Source organism: Artemia sp. Qi Xiang Cuo, chromosome 20 (assembly GCF_049724085.1).
Source record: "Artemia sp. Qi Xiang Cuo chromosome 20, ASM4972408v1, whole genome shotgun sequence".
Lineage (NCBI taxonomy): Eukaryota > Metazoa > Arthropoda > Branchiopoda > Anostraca > Artemiidae > Artemia > Artemia sp. Qi Xiang Cuo.
The window spans coordinates 33070689-33077741 of NC_142813.1; the positions used below are offsets into that span (position 1 = coordinate 33070689).

The 7053-nt window shown below is 35.4% G+C and overlaps 1 protein-coding gene across 2 annotated transcripts in view; it reads left to right on the forward strand.

The window, feature by feature from the left end:
* Nucleotides 1–7053, forward strand: part of LOC148940116 (uncharacterized) — a 307698-nt gene that overhangs the window by 187323 nt on the left and 113322 nt on the right. The gene's annotated exons all lie outside the window — the stretch shown is intronic.

The following is a 7053-nucleotide window of genomic DNA, read 5'->3' on the forward strand; positions in this document are numbered from 1 at the left end:
TCACGATAAGCCCTACTACCGTGTTTAGCACGAGTTACGAAACAGTTTCATATTTTAGGTTACACGTCATTCCGACTGTGGCCCCAAACAGTTAAATTTACAGGGGAACAAACGGGAATTCTCGACTGGTGTTATATAACCGGATTGTACGGTGAAAATGTTTCTTAAGTCTACAAAACACATGGCTAGAACGACTGTTAGCTAAAACGAATTTGTAACTATTTCTGCAAATGAGAAAAGAGCGTATAACGCATGTTGGGAAAAGGCAACAACTGCTTATATTTTAAAGACCAATTACTCCACTAACAGCTCAATGCGGGACTCATTCTCCTTGAGCCTACCTCACTTGCACGCTTCTCCGCCAAATTCTGTTCAGACCTTCACTCACTACTCCCTCGTGTGAAATCCCCGCTTTCTTTAGAAATTGTCTTATCTTATATTGATCTTATTTGCGGGGTTTTGATTTTTGTTTGGATACGGCTGCAATATCAAAAGGCGCAAATTCTAGTAGCCTGTCATTCCAGGTCCGTAATCGTGACCAGCCATCTTAATTTTTCTTTCAAGAAAAATTCTAAGTAAAGTACCATAATTCTTGGCTTAACGAAAAGATAGATCTGAGACTAAAGCGGGGCCACACGGCGTAAATAAAGATAATAAAGTTAGTCATGAAAGTACGAACAATAAGGTTTGTCCCGCTCACACAAGGATTTCACCTTTTTGACTTAACAGCAGTTTTCATAGAAAGTAACTGAAATACTCAGACATGGAGCCGAGAAAACCATCTTTTTAAGCATTTTTCCTTTTAATAGCAAATAAAAATATTTTTTGTTTCTTTTACCAAGCTAAATATTTAAACAAGTAGACACGATTATATTTGTAGAAACTAATTTGTATGTTTTTTATTTGAAATGTTCCGCACGTCTTCTGCTGTGGAACTTTGCGGACTTTCTTGAAAAGTTAAGTAAAGTTTAAATTCTTTCCGACAGTAATAATGTTAACAAAGTAAAGCAAGGAACACAATTTATTAGCATTGTGGACAGCCTTATTAACTTGATTAACGGCATGGAAGCCACGCTTAATGGATTCGAACAGAGGGAATATGTACCTTAAGCCATAATCAGTGGTTCTTAATCTTGATGCCGCGGCACGTATTATTCCATTAATATCATACTACGGGGGAGAATACCTACTGCTACAGTTTTCCACTTTATACGCATGCGAGATTAGGTTTTCTACTTTTTCCAAGGCCAATAACAAAAGAGAAAGATAGGCCATGTTATATAGAAGAAGAAATTAAGGAATTTTACCTCATATTTGTACATACACAAACGACATGAAGCTCATGATTTACTCTAAAACTTTTATCCTTTAAATTTATTAACTAAAAAAAACAAGTTTTTTTTAACTGAAAGTAAGGAGCGACATTAAAACTTAAAACGAACAGAAACTATTTCGTATATGAAAGGGGCTGTCCGCTCACTCAACGCCTCGCTCTTTACGCTTAAGTTTGACTCTGTCTCACAACTTTATTTTTTAAAACAATAAAAAACTAAAAAATATATGGGTACACAATGAAAACTAGAGTGACCCATGGCAAAATTCTTGAGACATTAGGGAGCCGGGGTAAAGTATAGTGGAAGTTGAAATTTTTCCGAAAATTTATTTAGTTAGTCTAAAGCTTAAAGCTGTTTCCCAAAAATTTATTTAGTTGGTCTAATTTTGACCAATTATTGACTATTTTGTGATGCCAGCTTCGGAAAATTAACCAAGCCATGTTTAAATATTTTAAAAGCAGTTTATGTAATCAAATAATCAGCATATAAAATAATAACTTCACATAATATAATGTTGCAGCTCTTGATTGTAAAAAAGGAAGAAAACAACCAAAGACATGTAGGAAATTGGAAAATTCCAGAACAAAAAGTTAATATGCATTATCAAAATATTCAAAAATTATTTTATTTATTACCTCTTGATGGAATAGTTTTGCCACACGGCCTTAAAATATCGTGTACACTATTTTGTATCTCATGAATTTCCCAGCATTATTTGAAAAACGATCAGAATTAAATAAAAAACAACAACAAGCTTTTCAACTAAAAGTAAGGAGCGACACTAAAACTTAAAACAAACAGGAATTATTCCGTATATGATAAAGGTTACCCTCTCCTCAACACCTCTCTCTTTACTCTAACGTTTTTCATTACTTTAAAAAGTAGAGTTGTGACAAAGAGTAAAATTTTAGCGTAAAGAGCAAAGTGTTTAAGAGGGGTTCATACCATTTCATATACGGAATAATGTCCATTCGTTTTGAGTTTTAATGTCGCCCTTTACTGTCAGTTAATTTTTTTTAATTTAATTTCTGAACATTATTCAAATAGTGTCGGGAAATTCATGAGACATAAAACCGTGTACATGGTTCAAGATTGTCTTTTGCCTGATTAAATAAAAAAAACAAGTTTTTTTTTAAACTGAAAGTAAGGAACGACGTTAAAACTTAAAACGAACAGAAACTATTCCGTATATGAAAGGGGCTGTCAACGCCTCAACGCCTCGCTCTTTACGCTAAAGTGTTTTATTGTTTAAAAAATATAGAGTTGTGAGAAAAACAAACTTTAGCGTAAAGAGCGAGGCGTTGAGGAGGGGACAGCCCCTTTCATATGTGGAATAATTTCTGTTCGTTTTAAGTTTTAACGTCGTTCCTTACTTTCAGTTAAGAATACTTGTTTTGTTTATTTATTATTTTAACGTTTTAGATTCAATGAAGATTTTGATTTTGGGTAACCGCACATAAATAAAATTCTCTTAGTAATTTTACTTTTATTTAGTTAAATGGCTTTCTCGAAACTTGTTTAATTTTATTTACGAACGTTTTTTTTAGTAATAAATATACGTAACTTACGATTTAACTTACGTAACGAACTTCTATATTCATAGATTTTTAACACGTATATTAGGGGGTTCGCCCCCTAGTCAATACCTTGCTCTTTAAGCTAAAGTTCGAGTTTTGTTCCAATTCCTTAAAAATGACCTCTTAATCACAAAGGCCGTTAATTAGAATAAATAGCTGGTATGAAAGTACTATAAAATCTTTGGCTTAACGAGTGAGGTATTGACTAGGATGTGAACCCAATCATATACGTAATATTTTATGTTCTTGTTGAGTTTTGATTTTGCTCCTTACTTTCAGTTGAAAACTTGTTTTTTTATTTAATTTCTGATCTCTTTCTTTAATAATGCTGGGAAATCCTTCACCCCCTTCATAGCAATGTCCCTTCTCCCATGAAAACTTCCTTCATGGAAAGATCCTGCCATATAAACCCCGCCCCCCCCCTACCAGAAAAAATCTCACCTAAAAACGTCTGTATACTTCCCAATAACGAATACTATATGTTAACATTGGATAAAGTTCATAACTTTCCGCCCTCCCCCGGGGACTTCGGGGAATTAAGTCTTTCTAAAAGACAAAGATATAATAAATTAGACTATGCTGAACAAAATCGCTATCTCAAAATTTTGATCGGGAGACTGGGAATAAATGAGCACGGGAGGGGCCTAGTTGCCCTCTATTTTTTTGGTCACTTAAAAAGGACACTAAAACTTTTAATTTCCGTTCCGATGAGCCCTCCCACGATATTCTAGGACCACTGGGTCGATACGATCACCCCTGGGAAGAAAAAAAAAAAAAAAATAAACACGCATCCGTGATCTTTCTTCTGGCAAACAATGCAAAATTCCACATTTTTGTAAATAGGTGCTTGAAACCTATACAGTAGGGTTCTCTGATACGCTGAATATGATGGTGTAATTTTCATTAAAGTTCTTTGACTTTTTCGGGGTGATCCCCCTTTTTTCTAAAATAAGGCAAATTTTCTTAGGCGCTTGACTTTTGAAGGGTAAAACTAAACTTAATGAAACTTATAAATTTGAAATCAGCATTAAAATCTGATTCTTTTGATGTATCTATTGGTATCAAAATTCCGTTCTTTAAAGTTTCGGTTACCATTGAGCCGGGTCGCTCCTTACTTACAGTTCGTTATCACGAACTGTTTGATATTCAACATAGCCCAGAACCATAACACAGTGCTGTCTGTTGAATCTTAACTTTCTCTGGAGTTGATCATTTTAGAACAAGCTTTAAGACAATTGTTAACTCAACACTTTATTATTGTCAAACGATAAGAAAAACATAAAAATATTCCAAATAAAAACACACTTTATAAAAAGCTTCTTTTCCACCAACGTTCTTAAGTAGAGCCCTTCTTAATGATATCAATCATTACCCACAAAGCTTTTCCCCATGTATCATCTCCTTCTTCCGTAAGATGAGACCCAGGGGCTTGCCTATGGTATACAACAGCCAGGCTAGGTTATAAAACAAAGAACAAATTGAAATGTTGGAGTGCAAGCGGAAAAGGGGCAATTTTAACAAATGTTTAGTCGGCTAAGGTTGAGTTCAGGTTTAATATATCTGGTAACGCTTATTAAAGAATTAGCATTATTTTCGTAACGCTTATTAGATGCATCTATTAAGATTCTTCTTAGAAACCTATTATTGTTATAAAGCTTATCGTGGTTGTAGCGTTTTATTTAATTAGCAAAAAAATAATAACAAAACAAAAATTGTTAATTTAAAAAAGAAGTTTTTTTAATTAACAAAAAAAAATATTTAAAATAAAATCATTTTTTAACGAACTACTGTATTTTCGTATGATACTGAAGTGACGAAAGTTATAATAAAGACCACTGACAGGAATAAGGCTTGAGCACACGTAAGGATGATTACTAAGTTGTGTTGTTCCGATGGTTACTAAGATGGTACTTAATTCTACGAGGATTAAGTACCTACGAGGAAGTACTTCGAGAATGAAATATGACAGAATGAAATATGAAGATGAAATATGTCTCAAGTGTACAACGTAAACGAAAGAAAAACCGTAAAAAGTATCAGAGCTGTGTTCGATAGTAAGCATTATTAGATGCCAGTTCCCCCTCCCCTTCCCCAAGACTCATTCTATATTTACCCCCATACTTGTCTTCCTCCCCCTCCTAAAAAATGACCCTTCCCCCTGCTAAATAATCGCTGATGTGCACTTACGCATCGCTGTGTGTAATTTTATGTATGATATGTGAAGTAAATAAGTTTAGTTAATTGAAAGTTTTAAAACAAATTTTAAGCAACAACAAGGGAGGTATGAACACGCAGCACCCTTATTCAGGCTTAATCTAAATCAAGGGAGATAAATGATTAATCCCTTTGTGCTCTCCCCACATCCCTTTCTATATTTATCTGAAGGCTTATAGAGAGTTAGAAAACTTGGGTGTTGAAATATGCTCATTTAGGCATATGAAAACTTCCCCCACCCCACTCTCCATCCTATACAAAGATCCATCGCCCTTCCTTCATAATAGCTGATGCGCAATTATATATCACTAAATATAAATTATGAAAAATTGATTGAATCAACTGAGTTGAGTTAAACATTAAGATATATATCCATATTAATCATTTGATCTGAACGGACTACGCGACTTTTCAGGAGCCAATGCACTAATATTAGTCGCAGTCGTAAGTAGTCTCGGAAGAAGTCACAAATACTGGCAGTTGCAATCACAGTATCAGTTGTAGTACTCCTCGTCATTTCCTGAAATTTCAGCTCAGTACGCTTAGCCTTTTTGGACAAATTGCACAATTTACATTCCTTGCTCCAGAAGCTGTGGAGACATGGGATCCCCGGATGCATAATCATTAGACTTTTTGACTATTCTAGACGCAATGACTTTTTTCAGATTTCTATCAATGTCAATGTCAATTGCACCTAAAAGAGCAAAGGAGGATGGTTGCCCTCCGATCACTCTTTAACATCCCCCTCAGTATGCTATGAAAGTTCCAGCTTAATACCCTCAGTCGTTCTTAAGATATTGCAGATACGCTTTTTTTTTTATAAAACTAGATGCAGAAAGTGTCTTTTGATTTATTTTAACATACCCCTCAATATGCCCCGAATGTTCGCCTTAATATCCCTAGCCTTTTTGGACACACTCAGTCAAACATTCCCTCTTTTCCTAGTGATAAATCCTGCGGGATGCTACCATTTCGAACAACCGTCACAAGAACTAAACGTCATTTCGTCGACAAGGAAAATCCGTCAGAACATCGACACGTCAGGACATCGACAGTCATAACATCTGCACGTCAGGACATCGACAGTCACAATCGCTACCCGTCAGAACCTCGACAGTCATAACATCGACCCGTAAATTCATGGACAGTCACAATCGCTACCCGTCAGAACGTCGACAGTCATAATATCGACACTTCAGTTAATCGACAGTCACGATCGCTACCCGCCAGTACGTCGACAGTCATAACATCGACACTTCGTAACATCTAGAAAATTTTTAGATGTTCTGACGTGTCGATGTTATGACTGTCGACGTTCCGACGGTTAGTTGTTCTGACGGATTTTCGTTATTAAAAAAATGTATAAGTTTATATAATAGTAATAGGTATATAATAGTTTAGAAACAAATTTCGGCTATATATTTGCACATCAGGAGGGTGGGGGTAAAGCATAGCATATATTAAATACGTAACCTAGCCTAGGTACCTTTTCCCCCCTAAACCCCAAAAAACCAAAGTTTTAAAATTTTCGATGTTATGACTGTCGATGTTCTGACGGTTAGTGGTTCTGACGGATTTTGGTTATGAAAATTTTTTTAAGATGTTATGGCGTGGCGATGTTATGACTATCGACGTTCTGACGGTTAGTGGTTCTGCCAGATTTTCGTAATGAAAATATTTTTTAGCTTGTATGACGTGCAGACGCTATAACTGTCGACATTCTGACGGGTAGCGAATGTGACTGTCGATGAACTGACGTGTTAATTTTATCACTGTTAACATTCTGATGGGTAGTGATTGTGGCTGTCGACGAAATGACGTATCGATGCTCAGACTGTTAACATTCTGGCGCTTAACAATTGTAACTGTCTATGAACTGATGTGTTAATTTTATTACTATCAATGTCCTGGCGTGTCGATGTTCTGAC